The 21,731-nt window shown below is 40.6% G+C and overlaps 1 protein-coding gene across 3 annotated transcripts in view; it reads left to right on the top strand.

Moving 5' to 3' along the window:
- The first annotated feature begins 5,965 nt into the window (after positions 1–5,965).
- SMAD5 (SMAD family member 5) overlaps positions 5,966–21,731 on the top strand; it is a 30,101-nt gene continuing 14,335 nt past the window's right edge. For 2 of the 3 annotated variants that reach the window (XM_021549432.3, XM_021549430.3), the window contains exon 1: positions 14,166–14,325. The gene's annotated coding sequence lies outside the window, so the exon portion shown is untranslated. Of the gene's footprint in view, positions 6,080–14,165; positions 14,326–21,731 lie in introns of those variants that run through there. The other variant, XM_021549431.3, reaches the window with a different exon arrangement.

Here is a 21,731-nt window from a genome sequence, read left to right as displayed (position 1 = left end):
TGATGTAGCTTCAAAACCACCCAAGGGGAAGTGATGGTTATAGTGTTGTAAAACTGGTGGAAATAACAGGATTACTTTTGACTAACCACAGGGTTTTCCATGTCAGGAATTCGAAGAGCCTGAAATCATTCTGTCCTCAGACTTTTCTACCTTTTAGAAGAAAGGACTAAACAGTATCTTTAGGGTTTATATGCAGATTATGCAAAACCTGTGAAAGTAAGTGGAAAGGACAAAAGGCAGGCAATGGGGAGCAGTCAGCCAGAGGGACCTCTTCAAAACAAACCCAGCATTTCCTCAACTTAGAAAAGGGTGTTGTTTATCAGTCAGATGAAGGGCAGGACATGGGGAAGCCATCCTACTTTGGCATTAGGCTCTCTGTAAATTTTTGAGCCACCAGCAGCGCCAATATGCTGTAATTTGGGAGAAAACCCCAAAGTGCTCGTGCCAACTTCTTCAAGTCTCACTTTATTCTTATGCACATGAACTTCCTGCAGCAATCCTGGCCTGGAGGAGGGAAAGCCCACTCTCCTTCCACCTCTCTGGGCTGGACCATCTCCCTGGGGTACATGATGGATATGGTCAAGTGTTTGTGGCAGCTCAGGTGCTGGTTGTACCCTCAACCACCTGCCAGTTCTTGCAGAGGTGAGCTGCTCTAAACTGCTGTGAATCATTCAGAATTTTTGGTTTTGAAGGTACCAAGTTTCCTGTCCGATGTTCTCCCAATACCTGTTCAGTATTGCTGTTCTTCAGCCAGGAATACATTTTCCTGTATGCAAAAATAATTGCAGTAATGTTCACAATATAAAAGTGGAAGTGTGCTACATGTGTTCAAGGTATTTTTTCATACTGAGCCTTTGCTAATATTATTCATAGAAGTAATTGTATGAACACCAGAAAGTCCAATTTTGCTGGGCTTGCTTTTGATCTGGTTCCATAAACACTAACAGCATTAGAAAATACTGAAAGTCTTTTATTTCACATTAATTGAAGTAACTATGACAACATAACACAATTTATTTCCTTTAACATTGAATGGTGGTAAAATTGGCATTGTTTTAGGCCAGTTCACAATTTGCATCAGAAATAGCCTTGTCAGTTCTGTAAGCTGTTTTATGCTCAAATTTTTCAATTATTCTTTTACTTCTTTTTCTACTTCTCTGGTGAACAGATCAAGTGTTAATGACATTTAAAAGGGCTTTTTTTGAGCTACATAAGACTTAATAAAACCATAATTTTTCATTTTATTGCTTCAGTGGGGAAAAGCTGTTAATTAGGAGTGCCATGGTAAAGAAAATTGCATTTTGGCTCTGCCTACCAACTTGTTTATTCTGCTTATAAACAATTGGTCCCACTTAATGACTAGACCATACTGTATTTACTAGCTACTGTCAAGCATTCCCAGACCTCATAGCTTTATGTCTGTGAAACACTTGCATATTATGATCTCACCTCATGATACAGAATATCTCTATTCAAGTCCATACATGAGGTGGAAAGTCTCCGAGATGTACTCTGAGGTGTAAAATTAGTGTAATTCCCCTGGAATGAAAGAGATGTGCCAATTTATATCAAGTGGAGCTATGGCCCACAGTGTCTCAAAGACATTTGCTTTTGTCTAGAAAACAAGCAAACAAATGTTCTTCATTTCAATGGAAAACAACACTTATGTCTCTCTTTGCTCAAGTACAGAAGGAGATCAAAGATGGCACAAAGCCTCCTTGCAAGGCAGTGTTCCACTTCCAGACAATTAAAACGATAGTATCAGGGAAATGAAAATCTATTCCTTGCCTAGGTGTTTCCCCTCGTGGACTGGAAAATGACTTGGTTTATCATTTTCTGTCTTTAGGCAAAAAGGTAACTCTTATTTGCATGTTTGTCAGTTTGTGCTTGAGAGTACAAAATTTACTTAAAAACAAGCTCAGCCAGCTAAATGAAATGCCAATGCTCTTATTATCCTGAGAGAGCAGAGCACTTAAGTCCATTATTAAAATTAAGTTAATTGAATTTAAAAGTGGGCTTAAAGTAAAGCACAGCCATAAATACTTCACTGAATAAATGGGAGATTATTCTTATGCTTAAATGTAAGCACTAATCATTATTTTCTTAAAACTAAAGTTTATAGCCTTCTATCAGCAGTTCCAACTATCCTACTAAAAATACCTGGCACTAAACCCAGAATTTTCCCAAGAAATCACTTCAACAGCACGAAAAGCAAGACATTGCTCATACAATAAATTAGAAGAGTAGGTTTGAAACAAGAACACAAATACTAAAATCTGGGTGTGATGAGCTGTGTGTAAGAAAGGCAGGAAAGAGCTTATTTCAAGTTGAATTGTGTGGCTTTCTCAGAAACAGTTCTTTGGCAATCTAGAATGGAAAAACCTCCTTGCTCTACAAAACCCCAAAATGTCAGTATTTAGGGGTAGTGGAAACTGCAGAACAACTATAACTGCTCTGTGTTTATACACCCAAGATCCTCTGCATCAGAGCAGTCTTTGGAATCAAAACTGGGGCCTGAATTAAAATCTTGAGCCCTGAAATTGCCACTGATATATCTGACTGATTTTGGACATGTGGTATTTTCTAGCTGAACTTAATTTTCTTTGTATTTCTAATAGCAATGCAAATGCTTTCCTCTTAGAAAGTGTAATAACTAAATATTCCTCAAGTAGGTTTCCATTCTTTTGAGTTGGACCAAAGAATCTCTGGCCTACCCCTCTTCCACTGCTCTATACAAATTTGTCAAAGTACCTCATGAAATACATTGTATTTTACTGCTAGTTTAGAGAAGGAGGAGAATGGACAAAAGGAGAAGTTCAGCAGCAATCCCATTTCGTCATTGTCAAAAATCAAGTTTTGGAAGTTGCTTTTTCCATTAGATGTTCCTCACTGGCACTACTGTTTCAAAAGGATTTTTCTTCCATCAAACAAAACTTTTCAAATGACAAATTACTGTTCTGCCTGCTACCATTTTCTCCTCAGAGAAAATGAAAAAAATCCTTTTTTTTTTTTTTTCTTGTTTGGCATGAAGGGAAGTTTCTCATTATTACACAGCCCTGGTATCACTGGCAAAGACCAGATGCCTGTTTCAAAACACAACTTTCATTATTGTACATAGTGATACAAAAATGTGGATGCAAAGGTGCAACAGGGTTCACTCAGTATCTGCAACTGGACTATGAGCCCTCATAATCATGCTTTACCGTACTGAAGCTTCACTAATTTGAGGTTTCTATTGAAATTACCTTTAATGTGGAATTCTTAATAATAGTTTCTTAATCTAGATTAGAATAATTGATGCATTTTTGAGTTGTAAACTCAAAATTCAGAGTGTAAACTCATTCCTGACTTTTTGGAATCTTTGCTTCTGAGTCTATTGAGAAAGCTAGAGTGGTACATAAAGAAAAACAATTTCACAGTTTTTGAATAGAAGACTTTTACTCCTATTAACAGGTGTGTTTATATGTGTAATTTAGGTAGATGTAAAATATTTGTAGAATGGTGGAGAGGCAGAATTGGGGTATCACACAACTTACAAAAATTTAAGACCAGAATTACCAATTTACAAGGCCAGAATTTGTGATATTATTGACAATAAAATATGACTGCTGTGAGAGATGAGCTCCAGAATGAAAAACAGTTCTGCTGACATGTGAAGAATACGAGGTGGTTGCAGGTGGGATCAAAGGCCTGTCCAGCTCAGTGTGCTGGACAGCAGCCACAACAGGGATGCCCAGAGGAAGAGTGCAAGTGCTGGGAAAACAGTGATGGCATGGAATCCTCCCCATGGAATCCAGTTTACAACCATGGGACTTCCAGAGCCAGAGACCAGTGTCTTGTACCTAATGACTCTTAACAGGCTTTGCTTTTGTGAATTTGCTCTGTTACCAGTTTTGATTTTTGAATTAATGTAAACCATTAGTAGCCACAATGTTTGGTGGCAGAAATTCAAACTTCTTATTATACTTTGAGTGAAGAACCATCTTCTTCTTTTCAAAAGCCTGCAGCTAACCTTTCTTCCTCCAGAATTTGAAGACAAAGGCTTTTCTTTCACCTTTTCAATTTGGGCTTTCTGCAGGTGTCTTTAATGTCTCTTTTCAGCTGTTTCTTTTCCAGATGGAAGAGAATATTTAGGCATGCTCTGCATGGGACCCATCTGATCTTCAGACCACTCCTTTTGGCCTTGTCTGTACTTGTACCAGATGTAGCAGATCTCCTTGAGATGGAGAACTGTCCCTCTGTCTGGAACCTCTGATGCAGGTGCACCAGAATTCCCAGCATGGAATCAATCTTTTCTTTTTTGCTATTGCTTTTGTTGCAATTCCTGATGTCCAGTGCATTCCTTGGTGATCAAAAATTCATCCAATACCTGCACTGAACTATTACAAAACATAGCTAGTGGGTGATGTTAGATCATGTAATCTTGGATGTTACTTCACCTCCACATGTGCTACTTTGCATTTATATCTAGACTGGATTTCATCTACCTTTTATTTCCCACTCAGTATGGGAAAGTCGTCCTTCAATTCTTCACACCAAGTCCTCATCTTCCCTTTCATACATGACTTTGTTATCCACAGTTCATCTCAGTGCCTTCTCCAGCTCACCCAGTGACACAATGATGGTGTGCACCAATGGGCACTTTTCCCTGCCAAATTCCACTTCCTTTGCTGTGGAAAGGAACCAGAAACCACCACTCTTTGCTGCCTTTCTTTTGAGTGGTTATACCCTTCAGGAGACCATTACCTCCTCTTCCCTAGCAGATAATCTTCTCTGAGACAAGTGGGAGACATTGCCAAGAGCCTTTTAAGAAACCCAGGATGAATAGATCAAGAAGAATATTATCTTCCTCATACTCTGGCTGAATCGTTCAAAGAAAGGCAGCAGTAATCTGCAAAATCTGACTTTGACAAGCCAACACCTCACAGGGGGCTTTAACCTTCCTTTCCACTGCTGGCTCAAATCTTGTCAGAACGTTGATATTCTGGCAGGGGAACTCGAGCTTGCAGTGTGAGGGAGACACAAAGTTTCTCCCAAACTGGGGTATGAGAGGGTTGAGCTGGTCATTCACAGCTCTAGTCATCTTCATGAAGAGCAAGGGATAATGATTAGCCATAATCATAATAATTTCATTTTTTTAATAGGAAATGTTTTGATTCTGCAAGCATCTAATTGCATAAATTCGATGTTCTGTTTTAAGTGGTTCTTCTAGGGGGTTAAAATGTTCCTGTTAATTGGACTTTGGAACCTCTGTGAGCTCTGTTGTCAACAAGACTAATCTGTTTTAATGGTGTTTAGCTCAGTAGCTACACAGAGAACAACCTGTCTTTTGGAAACCTGTATTCTCATTTAAAAATGTTACTCTCCATTTCTGCCATCTTGTTTATACATACAGAGTAGTAAAATGCAAACATAGGCCTGGTATAAAGATACTTTATAATTTTTACTTGAAAAGCACCAATATCCTAATTAAACTTTCCAATTTTGAGGTGTGTGTGTTGATGTGAGCCCAGACATAGCATGTGAATACGTTAAATATGTGTATACATATGTATTTATATGTATTATATATGCATATACACATTTATATCCATTAAAAACTCAGATCGTGCAGAGTTCATATTCTATTCAGTGCATATTCTTCTTGTGCAGAGAGACTTAATGCAAAGAATCAATACACCGTGATTGTAGTTCCCTTTTTATAAAGCAGATAAATTAACCACCAAAAGGGATCAGCGTGCTCTGGGGCAAAGCCAGGATTTACCCCGGCAAAATCCAGGGATTGTAGCACAGGCACAGCACAGAACATGGCTGCGTTGCATCGGAGCGAAGGGCGGCATTGCAGGATGGAAGAAGGAAGCAGAGAAAGACCCGACACACGAGTTTTGCAGCAAGTTTGCAGAGCGGGCTGCGGACTGTCCGGCGGCAGCTCGGGGCCGTCCCGCCCGTCCCGCCGGGCCGGGGCCCTCGCGGGGCGCTGCCCCGAGCCGGGGCCCTCGCGGGGCTCTGCCCCGAGCCGGGAGCGGGGCCGCGGTCCCTGCACGGGGGCAGAGAGTGGAGCTGCACTAAGTGCTGGAAGGTAATGCTGTGTTCCTTCGGCTTGTTTTGGTTTGGTTTTTGGTTGGTTTTCGGGTTTGGGGTTTTTTTGTTTGTTTGTTTTGTTGGGGTTTTTTTGGGGTTTTTTTTTGTGGTTTTTTTTTTTTTTTTTTTTTTTTTTTTTTTTTTTTTCGCGAGCCTGCCGGCCACTGCATTTGCTCCGCTTTCAAGTACGTTGTGCAGCAGGGAAGGAGATCCGCGGAGACGGCGTCACTTTATAAAAGTTTCCAGATTCTACCGAGCTTCTTAGTTGTTTTTTTTCTTTCTTTCTTTCTTTCTTTCTTTCTTTATTTTTTTTTTTTTAGGAGAGAGGTTGTACTATTCGCAATGCAAGTGGGCGATGTGGCCGAGATCTAAATATACCCTTGCGAAAGCAGAACCCCTGAGATAGCGACACCGATAGCTCAGGCTATTGTTAACTTTCGGGATTCCAATTAAATCCCGCAATGTTAAATATTTATTTAATTACTGGAGAGGGAGCAGGAATTCTTGTTGCCTCCACTAATGGAGTCAGAATAGTGCAGTAGGGGAGTTTTTTCTCCTGCCCCCCCATCACCCCCACTTCCAAATCTAAATAGCTGCGGACAAGCACAGGCTGGAATATGAACATTAAGGAGAAAAAAAGTTTCAGCTTTTATTTCAGTCGGGTAAGCGAACTACATTGCATGTATTTTTCCATATCTTCAGCTCACTCCAAACATAACATTCCAAAGGATAAAATCTGTTACAAAATAAAACTGACTTTGTGACAGCTGAACTTCTACGTGTAGTCTAAAAATTATCTGAAAGCGCCTCGAGAATCCTAAATGTCATTCCCAAGATGTGGCGAATTGTAATTACGGTTGTGAACTATTTTAGTGGCAGTGCCTTACACGGGGCCAGGCTAAGCAGCTGGAGCATTTATGAATTTATTTTTTGCCCTTTACAGTATTACATATGAAGATACTTAGACAACATCAGTACTAATTTGTATCAGATTAGAAAAAAAATGTAACCAAATTGAAAATGTGTTGTTTTCCTTTTGATTTTCCTTCCTGTACTTCCTTTTAAAACATATGTCATAGGGCAGTGCTTAAAGAGTGCAAGAAGACTCATCAACAATAAGATAGTGAGAAATAACATTATCATTACTATATTACTGTTTTATGATTTTCTCATCTTACTGGCTTTTCCAAGAACTTTTGGGTTTAGAAGATGGTCCAGTTCCCACTTCTCCCAAAAAAAAAAAAAAAAAAAAAAAAATCAGTGGAAATTTTGGTAAGAGAAAGCAAATAGCTTTCAGCACACTGTCCAAAAGCCTTCCTACACTATGCCCAAAAGCACTTTCATTTACAATAGACATTATTATGTTTGTATATGCAGATCTTGATATGGTAGAGGAAATTACTAAACCCAACTGTTTGGTCATGAGGCTGGAAAACAAAATTGTGTCCCTAAGTGTGCCACAAAATTTAAATGCAAGTTATAAAGGCTCAGCACCCTGTAACTTGGTGACTCCGTTGGAATTACACCCAGAAGGAGAAAGTCAGGTCGTGTCAGTTCCTACATGAGAAAGCCTGAGTGCTCTGCACTGCCATCACTAATTTGTTTTGTGTTGGGAAATCCTGAGGTGATAAAACGGCTGTTAGAAAGTTGGCTTGTGAGTAATTAAGTGTAGGTCTAGCTATTAAAACCTGATTTGTTACTCATAGGTTACACTCATCTGTGTTGCCTTCTTTCAAGGTGCAGATAAACTGCGTGTTCTTTTCACTGGTCTAGGCCAAAAGTGGCTGTGTAATGAATTGAGAGATGTCAGCTCTGGGTATGGTTTATACATACAGGTGGGAAGAATTACCTTTATCACAACAGATACAGTTACTATAATAGAGAGCTTCTATTTCAAACCATTCTTTTCTCCTTTCATTTATTTCCAGAGGAAATGCTGGAGGATGCATACCCTTCTTCATTTAAAGTTTAAAATACTTATTTTGCTCATAAGCAAAACTTAAAAAAAAAAATTAATTTCTGTTTCAGAGTGTGTCTGTTTACTATACTGAAGCTTCTCCATAGAGTGGGTGTAACCAGGGGAAGAATTTGGCCCATGATGTGAGCTAAATTTTCAGTGCTTCCACTATTTAGAGCTGCGTTGTGCTAAAAATAGTTTTCCTGTGGTTTTGGCCATGGAGCCACAAATGCAAGTTTTCAGTGCACAGTTATTGTGGACGTTGGGTCCTTCTATTGCTGGATGACACAGCTCATGACTGTGTCAGCAGACGATTATGTTGAGTGAGATGCTTATGTGAGGCTGCATGTCAGATCTCCTCACTGTCCTGAAGTGAGCATGTGTCCCACCCAACTGCCAGAGACCACCAAAAGGACCATGCTTGGAAGGCAGTGCTTGGGCTGGGCACTGAAAAACCCTATGAAAAACTGGGACCATGCAGAACAGAACATTGAGGAATTCACCCAGAAATCTCCATGTTTGACTAATAGTATGGTATATAAAACAAATGGAGGGAAGGGAGTAAACCTTTAGGAAAGGAAGACAAATTTTCTTCATGGCTAATTTGAAGCCAGTCTTCATCAAAGAAAAAAACTCATAGTGATCACAGGATTATGGGACATGTAAGGATGTCACTGTGATGTCAGATTCATCCTATTTCTGAACTACATGTTCTATCCCAATTCCATGGTCCAACTTCTCTGTTGTCCATAGGAAATTGGTCTCGTTGTTGCAGACAGCTTTGAAGACGCAAGGGCCAACTTTTTTCTGAGCTTAGTAGCAGGTGTCAGACTCCAGAAAGTGCTCTTGTAATGTGAGGTCATATTCTGGAAATAGCTGAAAATCACTGATTTAGAAGAATGAGAACACTGCATGTTTCTGTGCTGATGATGTGATGGTGAGAGCAAGCTGGGGATGGTCCAGAAAAATAACACCAGAAGAATATTCAAAGGAATCGAGCTGTTTAAAACTGTCTTCTTTATAATTTCCTCTGAGAGCACTATAATACTTAGTGTTCATCACCTGGGCCATTTTCTTCATTTCTCTGGAAAGGTTTTCATCCCATTCCAAGATGAAGATCTGATTTAGAAGTACTCTGCCCTGACCAGACTCTATCCACAGGTGTCAACGGATGGTTGTTCCCACTCTGATGTGGACTTTGTGACAGTTCTCAAGCATGTGCTCTTTTTCATACCTTCATACATATCTTACTCTTCCTGCAGTGTCCTCTTTCCTTTCTTAGGATTTTGTTTTTTTAATATGTTTTTCAGACTTTTTTTTCTTTATGTGCTCAGTTTTGCATCCTAAGTGACTCTCGGGTCTGTTGAACTGGATATACCATCCCCAGTATTATTCACATTTTTATTATATGGAGCGGAGCTGAACTTACAAAACTTTTACATAATTATGTCTTTGTTTCTAACATCCCCAAAGATATCCCACAGCTACGTGTCTCAAGCTCATTTCTTGTTCCAGTCTAGGAAGAAAAGTTTGCAGCTTTAAACTTGTTTGGAAGAATACTTTTGGCTTGCCTTCTGTCTTTCCCCTGGTCTACAATTTCATGTTAATGTCTTCTATCTGTGGCTTCGGGAAACCAGACAAATTCTTCTTTCCCTTTCTCTCTGCGAATTGTCATGCAAGGTACCCAGAAGTGTGGCTGTAACAATAACAGGGTATTTAATTTGAGAATTAGCTCTGGGGATTCAAAGGCTGTGAGCCAGTGAGTGTAACTTTGCAGGAGCCTACACCTCTGAGGGCCTTGTAGATAAACATTTCACTATCTTTCCTCCAGACACTAAAGGTTATTTCCATTTTCTTACATATGTGATGTAAGGTACACAGGATTTGTATTGTCTTCTAGGGAGGCAGCCTCTTACCACCTCCTGTGCCTGTTCTCAGCCTGCTGTCAATTGTGGGCTTCTTTAAGAGAACCAAATGGACAGAGTGAATGTCACCTCCCTCTCCACTTGCTGAACTTTGCTTAAACACAACACTGTTTTTCTGCCTCAAAAATATACATAAAGGTATGTATAGTATGTTAGCCCCTCCTTAGCCTTTCCCATCCTGAATCTTTTCAAACAGGGATGGCATGTTCCTCTCTTCACTGCCAAAAAAAAAAAGTAAATTCCTTTCTCAGCATTTCCCCCTTCCCCCATTTCTTCTCAGCTGACAGCTGTGAGAATGGAACTTTCTTGAGCTATCCTATCCATTTCCCCCAATTCTGTTTTTAAGCTAGATTTGGTTTAAATATCCAAGCCATCTTTCACACTACAGGATTTTTTTAACATAAAGTGGATTTGCAAATGCTTAACATGGGTAGAGACATGGCAACTGTTTACATATGTTTATTTTTCTTTTTTAAACAACATTCCACCTTCTTCCCCCAGAAATTTAGAAGTTGATAGAGAATTAAATTAAACAATACAGCCATTTAAGAAATCACAGGAAGGTCAAAGTTTTGTAATAAAGCAACTTTTTTCAAGACTATTTCCGTATAATTCAAACCATCTCTTTGATTTTCATACAAATTCCCTTCCAACCAAATAAAAATTTCATTAAGAAATATAGGAATTGTATTCAAAATCTGGAGAGTAAAATGAAAATAATGGAGTTTAAGGTAGATCTTAAACTTCACACTTCTCAACCACAACTACTACAGGCCTGACAGCTGTAGGTAGTTCTTTGTTGGTTGTTTTGCACTTTGATCGGAGTTTGAGGTTATCTCTCACTCTGACATAAACACCTCCTGTAACTCAGCTTTATGGGAAGGTGTTTTTCCACCCTCATTACCATTAGCCTGTGCACAAAGGAATCAGACAGGTACTTGGACTTCAGCTGACTTTACAAGGCAGGCCCCAAAGTATAAGCATGTGCAGTTGTCTCTGCAGAATCCAACATAATTTCATTATTAAAACATTCAGGTAAGGGAGAGTTTAGGTAGTTGTTTTTCCTTGGATTAGCACAGCTGCATGTCTGTGTGCTGGAAAATCTGGGTTTGACAGTGATAAAATAGGATCGATGGCTCCATGAGTTGTGAAATTCAGGAATTTGTGAAATCACATGATTCCTGGAAAATGTGTTCAGGGTGCTTTGACTCTCCTCGTTGTCCTTTTATTGAACTTGATATGTTATTAGAGTGGACCCACTGGAATGTGGCACTAGAGATCCAAACAATGGAGACCATGTATGAACAGGCAGTGGTGAAAGTGGTGTTAATTCTCCTGAGGCCTTAAGGGCACACAGACCTGAATCGTCAGCTAGCCAATGTCACTTGTTTTGTATTTTATCCCTCTCATTGACTACAAAGAGATAATTTGACTTCAGACATTTGGGGTTTGCCCATTCAACATTAATCTATGACAAACTAGCATGGAAAAAAAAAGGAAACCTAATTTTCATACTGATTATCATATTCCTTGCTACCACACTCCAAAACAGCCTCTGCATTGTGCACTGTTTTCTGAGGATGGTGCTGCAAGCAGACATGTCTCCATTGCCTGTAGTTTTAAATCGAGAATTTTTAGGAAAACTTAATTTTGGAAATCTTAATTTTCCTCGTCTTCCCATGCTCTTGCATGCACACCTTCAGCTTCCCTCATCACTGGAACCCCGAAACCTCCACAGCAGGAAGTGCATTGGAGCTCTCTGATGTAGATTCACCCAGCAGCATACAACTGTTTTGTAACTCCTCACAGAGGAGAACATATTGTTTTCTAGAGACATGATGGTTGGCACATGAACAACACCTAAAATGCCTGCTGCCAATTTGTTGTTTGTTACTTGGTTTATTAATTAAGTTACACAAAAGCTTTGGGAAAAGGCCAACAGTTATTGTTTTATTTTTTGTCCCATATTTTGGACTGCCTGGCCAAAGCAGAACAATTGCTGGTGCAGAGATACAGAGGAGTCCCCAAAGGTTAGCTCTGCTCTGGGACTAAATTACACCAAAGGCTTGCTCCTTCATTGCTGCTGTGAACTTTAGTAGACATATCCTGTTGGGCTATTAATTGACTTCTTAAGAACTTCTGTTTACATGCAAAATAATCAAGAGCCATGTAGTTTTGAACCAAAAGAAAATTTCTTTAAAGCTCAAACATACTTGAAATCGAAATTTCAGCTTGACTCATTTGATATTTTTCCCTATTTCTATGAAATTTACATTGTTTTTTCTTGATTTTTTTTTCTTTCTGGTAGATGTTTTACCTTTAAGTTACACAAATAAAACATAGGGTTCTATGTGGTTTCTTTGTAACTTAATTATATATGTATTTTTATATGTATATAGAATCACTTTCAATTCCATTTGCATGCTTATATTTTTTTTTTTTCCAAAAGGAATCTGATAGCAAGATTCAGTTGCCAGATACAATTGGCATGCCAGATTTCTAACTGTAGTTACACATTCTACAACAGAGACACACATTTATGTACAAATGATGCGTTTGCCACATATATCTGTTCCTATACATTTTTTTTTTTTTTTGACCAAAGGAAGGAACTCTTCTGTAGGAATTTCTGTAGTTATCAGACTAGGATTTAGCTTAGTTCAGTAGTGTGTCTGAAGCTGGCCATGATCAGCCTCCTCTGAGGAAAACAGCCTTTGGATTATGAAGAATTATCCCATAGGAAAAGTTTCCTCTTAAAAATCACTTTGTGAGCAGAAGTGTGAAATACTTTAGTCTAATTTTGGACATTTCTGTTGCCCATATAAAGTTAAATTTTTCAAAGCCATTGGAGTTCAGGCCTCAACAATAGTTTGTGGTGCATGGTTCCACCCAGTCCTGAAGAGCAGAGTTGAGCATGGGTCAGCCTTGCACGCATTGCTGTATGGCATCTTGTGAGGCAAACAAGAGCTGCCAGTCCTTCCCTGCCATGAGAGGCTTCTGCATGGACAACTGACTTTTATAATTGATTTCAGTGGAAGAAAGCATATTCTTTAGCTTTAGTGGAAATTGAGGTGTTTGGAGTTCCAAAAGTCAGTAATGTATTGAGAGCAATTAAAAAAATGAAAACCTGACATCAAGTCATGGCTTGGAATCCAATTCTTCTTTAATATACCCTCATATCTAAAATTCAGTTAAAAATGACAAGAAACACTGTGCCTGCAGTATGTTTAACCAAGGTCAGACATTGCTGTGCCACACTGGACATGTTTTTGGCCCAATACCTCTGAAATTTTCTTCTGTCCAGTCCAAAAGCAGCTTTGAGGCAACAGTGCTCACTTCCATGTCACACAATGAGGACAGAGTCTGTCCTGCAGTGGCATTATACACAGCAGGAAAACCTTCATCTGTGCAGTCCTTTCTAGAGCCATCCTTAACACGGCTGGCACATTTTCTTGAAGCTTTACTTGCTCAAAGACGCAGCTCCCGAAGGAGCTCAACTGCCCCAAGACATTGTGGATAAGAGCCAGACCCACGAGAAATGAGGCTCGAGGGAACCATCCCACTCTCTGCAACTCTTTGGAAGGAGCTTGTAGCCAGGAAGGAGTCGGGCTCTGCTCCTGAGCAGTAAGTGACAAGAGGACACAGTCATGAGCTACAGCAGGGGAGGTTCAGGTTGGGCATCAGGAGGAATTTCTTCGCAGGAGCGGTGCTCAGACATTGGGAGGGGCTGCCCGGGGAGGTGGCGGAGTCGCTGTTCCTGGAAGTGTTTCAGGGAAGAGTGAACGTGTCCCTCAGTGCCGTGCTGACCCGGTGGTGTTGGTCAGAGGCTGTGCTCGGCGATGTCCCGCTGTTTCCCGGCCCAGGTGAGCCCGTGGCTGTGTGCGAGCAGCCGCCGTGCCCAGGGCGGTGTCCGCCACTGCGGGAGAGCGCCGGCCCTGAGCCCCAGCAGCGCCCGCCACCGCAGCGGGACCTTCAGGGCCTTTTGCGGTGCTCCGTTATGCGGTGCGCTTCTTTCCGGCCACCCCGCAGGCCGGTTTACTCATTCACCACTGGCGTTTATTTCTCTCGCTCGCACAGGGGCGGCCGGCTCCCCACAGGGCCCCTCTCCCACACGGCGCCGGGCCGGGCCCGGCCCTTTCCCGCTTCCTCCCGCCGCCGCCGCGGCGCGCGCGCGGCCCCGCCCCCCGCGCACATCCGGGTCCCGGCGCTGGCCCCGCCGGCCCCGCCGCCGCTCCCATCCCGCCGCTCCCGTCCCGCCGCTCCCGGCAAAGTTCGGCTGCAGCAGCAGCGGCGGCCGCGGCCCGGCCTGCGCCCCGCGGACGCCCGGACACCGCCCCGGGCAGGCCGCCTGCTCCGCGCCGGGTGGGTCGGCGCGGCGGGAGGGTTGCGGGGCGGTTCCGGGCCGCGGGGTCGGGTTCCGGGCGGAGCTGCGGGGGGAGACGCGGCCGAGGCCTCGGGCGGGCCCGCGGTGGCCCGGGGGTCCCGGCGGGGCGGGAGGGGACGGGGAGCGGCCTGGGGGGGAAGGAGCAGCCCCGGGAGGGAGAGGGGAGCGCGGGGCCGGCCGCGGGGCCGCTCGGACACGCGTGGTGCCGGTACCGGAGCGGACATCGCAGGGCTCGGCAGAGCCTCCAGAGCGTTGACTCTTGTTTTTCGTTGTTTGCGATTTTTCGGGTTTCTTCCATAAGACGAGGACTCTGTTAACTGGAGTCGGGCCTGACCGAGCAGGGGGAGAGCAACAAACACGTTTGCAGCCGCTGGCGAAGAGGCGGGAGGCGAGGTGCGGGCTCACACACAGACACACACAACTCTCCCAAACACACACTTGTCCACCTTGGCCTTTCTCCGTGCGCCCTGCCCTGACAGCTGCCTGACAACAGATGCACAGCTTCGGTGATTTAGAATGGCAATTTTTGTCTTCTGCGGGTTGTAAATTGAATAGAGGAAATATGCTCTTGCGGTTAAAAGCACAAGACTGGAAATCAAATGATCTGTGCTTTGTTCCAGTTGCGGGGTTTCTAATGTGACCGTAAGGTAATTGAGTGGTACTTCGCAGGAAAATGAGATAGGGAAGAACTGATTCAGCAGTAGCGTTGAATGTATTATTGAATAGGTTCGGTAATAGTTGTTGAGTCTCTTGGTAGAATAGGTAGGAATTTAGAAATTCCATGCACTTCGGCTCTCTGCTTTAACAAAACCTCCAAGGAATAACTGTCAGAATTTGCATCAGCAAAGTTCTGTCTGTCATGGGAAATTAGATTGTCAGTATATGATGGGTTTAGATGAAATCTCGTGCTGTTTTCATTCCTTTGTTAATTTCAGATAATTAGCCTTCCATGGGTGGCTTTAAAATAAGCAAACCTGAAATGAGAATAGTTCATTGCATGTGTCAGTTACAGAAGTTCTGCACAGAATATCTTCCTGGTATTCTGAGGAATCACAGTTTGACTGGAGTAAAGAAAAAGGTGCAAACACTTGCAGGCATGTACCTGTGCTCATCAAAACCTGTAATGCTTTATGAAGTTGGCAGCTAGTGGTAGTGGAAGTTAATAGAAGCAGCAAATAACTTAATTGAAGATGTTTCATAATTAGTGTGTTGTAACTTTTGAGAGTGCCCTGTCTGTGTTGGATTTAATGTCTTAATCCCTGCCGTTTGATAGTGGTTTATTCTTACCTCTGATATTAAAATTTTGTTCACTTGGCCTTGAAATTGCTGCTAAGTGACTAATGCCACTTATTTCTGCAAAATAAAACCCCAGCAAACCATGTGCTTACTGGGATACCTGCCTTTTCAAACCTTTCTTTTCCTTTCAAATGTGGAGGACATACATTAGAGATTGGAATTTTCTCTTTTTCTGAAGAGGACTTTCCTGGTGGAAGCCCAGATGGACAATCATGATGGAGCTGACAAATGGAAAAGAAGGAAGAGAGGCTTCCTCTGCATTTCTTTCTACTGATGACAAAAGATCATAACAGGGTGTGCTGCTGTGTACAGCTGTGGTGGGTGGTTTCTTTGGGTTTTTTTGAGGTTTGTAGATTTAACCTCTAATGGAACTTGAAGGAGCGACTGTGATTGTTGACCCTGTAGCATTTTGTACTTGTTAGGAAGTCAGATTTTTAATCTTGAAACAGGAGTGGGTGATCTGTGCAGAGTTTTTATGATCACAGAATATTATTTGAGCTGGAAAAAAATACCTCCCAAGATGTAGTGCTCATGCTCAGTTAAGGAACTTTTTGGGCTTATTTGAAAGTTCTTTGTAAATTATGTTGTGATCTTTAATGCTTTGGAGGACATACTTATATTGCAGAAAACTGTCCTCTCTTTATGGATGTCTAAGGAAGGTGCTAGGAACTCTTTTATTGCTGTTGGCTGAATTACATACCTGCAGAAATACTCCTGTGGCAATTCTGTGCAAGTCCCTGTGTCTTCCCTTCCTTCCTGTTAAGGCCTTGCCGGTTATATTCATGTTTGTTTGGTTTTTTAAATTAAAGTACGAGTTTCTTCAAATATCTCTCTTAGATTTGGTAGAATTAATTTTGTTTTAATCTGTTAATGTTTCTTTAAAGATCTTTACTGATATTTTTAATAACAGGTAAGGAGCTTGTGCTCAAAATGAGAAGATTTGTTCTTGTGTGACTTGAGTGCACTTGAGATATCTTCATGACTAACGATAAACAGCTCATTAAAAGCAAGTTGAGCAGTAATTTAACACTTTTGCCATTATCATTAGTCACAGTGCAAGTTCCTGCACTGTTTTCTGGAAGCCTTTTTAGCCGTGTTCCTGTGACCACGTAGAAAAGTTTGGCTGGCACTGGAGCGCGCTTGACCAGCGTGGGTTGGCAAGGTGCAAGACGCTGCCTGCCAAGTCCGTATCCCCGCTGACCTACCACCAAGGCTGAGCCTGCCAGCACTGTCATCCTTGACAGAGGATCTTTGTCAGAGTCCTGCTACTGATACACCAACTATGAAGTAGTGTCTCTGAATTCTGGGTCAGTGGATGTCACAAACTGACAAATTTAGAATACTTTGCCATTCATTCATTCTGTGCAAGGGGGAAAAAAAACTTGCTGAATTACTATTGTCAGTGTTCCCTCCAATCCTGTAGCTTTTGTAAACTTGTCACAGGCTTAATGCAATTCAGTTGGAGTGAAGTGTATACAAACACACACACACACACATATACATCTTTATTTTTCATCTTCTTTTAAAGCTTTTTGGCTGTCCCATTTTCCAGGTTATACTTTTTGTTGTCAGCTCATACTATTTAGAATCTTGGTCTTTAATGAAGGTCTTGCACATGAGCATCTACATTTTTAGAAGGCTTTGTCCAGCTTGTTCATTTTTTAGCATACTTTAGGGTTTTTGGAAAGTACAAGGTGCCCTTTATTTTCCCATTTTTGTCTCCAAGTGTAGCACTGAGGTCATTCCTAATCACCCACTTGCTTGTCCATGTCCAACCTACCAATGGAGGCATAGGCCTTTGTTTTCATGTTTAGTGAAATGTAGCAGTGCTTTTCTCTGGAATTTTAATTAAGAAATGGATTCTAAGTTGTAGTTATCTGCTTTGGTTAGAGTAGATCTTAAATAACCTTAAAAACAGGAGGCATTTTCAGGGCTGTTTGCTGTTGATGGTGGCATTTTCCAGCATAATGCTTCTGTTGGAAAGTGCCAGTTAGCTGAAATAGAAAAGTGAAAAAATTTACAGTTCTGATAAAACACTTCAGGAAGACAGGTTTTTGTTCTAAGATGGAAATTATAGTTTTGAGAATTTCTACAAAAGCTAATTGCTCAGTAATTAGAGCAGCTGCAGACACCAGGGCCATGGGAGCATTGGATTTTTTTGTTGTAAATATGGATGCTTTAAGGAATAGAACATTTTAGGCATAGCAAGTTTTGGTGTTTTCTCCCTCCCTCTCCCTTCCCCTGTATCAGAGTTAAACTCAAGTCTTGCCATGATGCAGAACAAATTCAAAACTGTTCTTCAATTATAATTTTTCTGAACTGTTATTGACATCAGATGGAAGTGAGGATGCTTTGGAAATGCAATGAAAGTCTCTTGGTGATCTCTTTGCCCAGACATATTTTGTGGTATAAATCATTATCAGTGGTATTATTTTTTTTACAATAGTTTTTGAGAAGACTTTAAGAAGAAACAGAAGCATCACTTTGCTATCTTAGTTATATCTTCAATGTCCATTGTATTACTTGCTGCTTGTGCTTGGCCTCAGAGTTTGCTAGGTTTTTTAAAAGAGAGTGCTGGTTAAATACTTCTCAGTTGACAGGACTAAATGCTTCAGCATTTTTTATGCTGTGTTAGATGGTGTACAGATGTGTGGAAATTAAAAGCAAAAGTATTGTGTGAGAAAGCCCTGTCAGCAATTGTCAGTAGATTTTGCTGTTTGCAGGGCAGTCACGGTTGGTAAAAGTTTTGAAGATACCAGACAGTTATTTTCTCTTCTTGTTTACATATATTATCAGTTAGATTATATTGCCTTACAAGGCATGTTTGAAACAAGAAATCTAGTGCTAGGGTAAAAGCACTTACCCTAGTTTTTGGTCAGCTGGATGCTGCTTCTCATGAAAATACCACAGGTTCCTTTTTGATATAATTTATAAAATCTCTTTCATCTTTTACTTAAACTTACAGGAATAAGAGGCAAAAGTTTTTTTCATTGGTGGTGTTCCTTGTGGCTGAGATGTTGCACAGGGTAATTGAAGAGAAATCTTTTCTGTGGAGAAGCTGTGGCAGTGGTTTGAAGGATGCAGGCCCTTCAAGTTCATTGAACAGGTTTTTTAACCACAGTGTCACCTTAGGATTTGTTCTATGCTTGATGTGTATGCTAACATTTCTCCTGTGTTTGTTTTCAAGAAAATACTCTAATATGTGCCATTGCATGGGACTGTGTGCTGGGCTACAATGTAAGCTTGGGAAAATGATAATAAAACTCAAGCACAATCCTGCCCAGTTCCTGTCAGGAAATTTATAAGGAAAGAAGGATTTTAATAACACCAAGTGAAATGAAGTGTGAGGTTGTAGTTTTAAAGAAAGTATTGATCTGTGTATATAGCATAACACACTATAATATACTGCAGTTAAGTTTCTCAGCTTTCTGTATGAATATGTATGTTAGTGTGTATGGAGTCAAAATACTTGAGCATTTCTGAGTTTGAAGGGCAATAAAGTTAAGCACAAGAGCTGACTGCAGAGCAGCTTTAACTGCAGATCTGCAGCAGCTCTAATGAACTCCCAGTTGTGCTGCTGGTTATAAGTGGTGCTTTGTTTATTGTATGAAGTTGAGTCTCAAAACAGCTTCTAATCATCAGTAGTGAAGTTCCTTGTTTGAGATTGGGTATGATGCTACAGGAGGCTTCCCGAATTTGCAAACAAGTAAATTAGTGGGAAGAGAATAGTCCTTGTACATTTGAACACAGCCTTGGTACTGACAGTAGGTAGGGATGAGAGTCATTGGTTTTACCCATTTTATTCTTGTGCTTGTGAAAGCATCATTCATTGTCCTGCTGTTTGGGATGAAGGTTTGCTTGGTTAATGGTACTTCAAACCTAGATTTTGCAGGTGGGAAATTAGTTTGGAATCAATAGGAGAACACATTACATACAAAATGCATCTCATGAAAATAGGTACACCGTATGTAATGTTACATTTTTTGTTCTGGAGTGACTCTTGCTCATGTCCTTTTAGCCAGAAGGAGATTCCTTGATCTGACATCAAATGAACCTATTGAATTTGCCAATTTAATGGAGTAGGCTAAGAAAATTTCACAAGGACTGCTAAAGGGAAGTCAAGTTGCTCAGTGTTTGTGATGGCAAATGGAAGGTGGTAGAGTTCTCCCATCTGCATAAATGAAATACAAGTTCTGTTGTTGGCCAACTTTGTTTCTATCTGTCTGGCTGGATGTAGTATTAAGGAGGTTCAACAATGGACTTGTTCATCCAACTAGTTTCCTTCCATTTGCTGTAGTCATTAACAAGAACTTTTAAAGTATAAAAAATGCATGCCCCAATGTCTAATTTTGATACAACTATTACTTCCTTTTATACTTGCCCTTTAAAAACCCCCTCATGCTACTCCACGTAATTCATTACCCTCGCTTCTTAAAGAGTGTTTGTAGCTTTTTTCTTTTAATGTAATAGTGTGGTTTTCAGTTGATGTTCTCCTGTAGCTCAGCTGAAAAGTTATTTAATAAAAGAAGGTAACGCATAATAGATCCTCTGCCTCTTAAGGAAATTTAAGCAAGCTTTTTTCCCCATGAAAGTTGTTACCAGCTGTGTCTAGAGGTGCAGCAATAGGAGTAATTTGTGCACCAGTAAATGAAAATGTGACTCTTCAAGGCATTTGTTTCTGTATTCAGAGCTCAGTGATGCTCTGTGGTACTGTAATCACAGCTCATAACTTTGCTTTTAAGCTTCAGAAGAAATTGATTGTAAGTACAGATGATCTGGGGAAGCTGTTCCTGGCAGATGTCAGGATTACTTAGAAACCTTTCACAAATTAGATGCTGAAATTACAGCAAATTGAAGTAAATGTTCTAAATGTGGTTTATGCCACACATTCAGAAATCTAAAAACCCTACATGAATTGCAGTTTCTACATGGAAATGTTTGGTTTCTACATAAATACCTGAACCTACGGCTTTGTGGCCTTAAATAGCTCATGAAGCCAGCACATGATTCATGAACCTTTTTAATTCTGCCTTGTTTTCTTAAGAAAGGCAAAAACTGTAAGCCTTCAGTGTTTTGCCATCCAAAATGAACTTCGGGCAGGTGTGCAATGGGATAAATTCAGTATTATTTTTTACTTCTCAAATCCTATTGGTATTTTGTTGCATTTTCTTTCTTGCCCTTGATTTTCTTAAGCAGATTCAAATACACTTCTACAGAAGAGTTTTGAAAGCCTCATAAGTGGCCAAAATGGAGTTACAGTGAATGGTATTAAGGACTTCAACAGTCTCATTTTTCAGTGGTTAGAGTACAAGCATGTATGTGAAAATTTTTTTTGAAGAAATTGAAGCAGTTGTGATCAAATCTGTTCTGATGTTTCTGAAATACTTGTTTTACCTGGCTTTGCTTTTGTTAATGGGCCCTCAAATGTAAAGTTCTTAGAGTTAATTATGTTACTAACTGCGAGCAGATTATTTCTAAAATAATAGTTTGTAGGACAGTAATTTATCACAATTCCCTTGCCACTTGCCCTACAAATACTAATTACTGCAAATATCTTAGTAGAACTGTTCCAACTTCCTTTCCTTTTAGTGAGCTTGTTTATTCTATGGGTGTACTTGTGGGTAAATGATGTTGGAATTATATAAAGCAAATAAAATATCTTTCCTAGTTGATCCATTGTGTTCAAAATATTGAAAAGCAAAATAAAATTTTGCATGATCATAGAACATAGAATTGTAGATCTTTAAATTTGGTTTCTTAATACAGATGGGGCTCCTGTAATGGGATAGATCAGGGGATGTTTGTTAAGATCTCCTTTGAGCTCAGCTTAACTAGAGGAATTTCCAGTGCATCTTCTGCCTTGATGATGCTTAAGATTCTTTGAAAGCATAGCTGAAAGCAAAAATAGTACATTTTAATTGTCTTCTGGTCTGAGATTCTAGGTGGGTTCATTTCCTTTTCTAGGGGTGTGAGCAGTTGCTGATCTTGCAGCTCTTGAATGTATGCAAGGCTTGAAAGTAAGTTAGTTGTAACTATAAACAGCTTTTACTTTTTAAAACAGTAAACTTTTATCCTCAGAAAAAGAAAA

This window comes from Lonchura striata, chromosome 15, assembly GCF_046129695.1.
Source record: "Lonchura striata isolate bLonStr1 chromosome 15, bLonStr1.mat, whole genome shotgun sequence".
Lineage (NCBI taxonomy): Eukaryota > Metazoa > Chordata > Aves > Passeriformes > Estrildidae > Lonchura > Lonchura striata.
The sequence above is the reverse complement of the archived record's forward strand: the minus strand, read 5'-3'. Positions and strand labels throughout refer to the sequence as shown.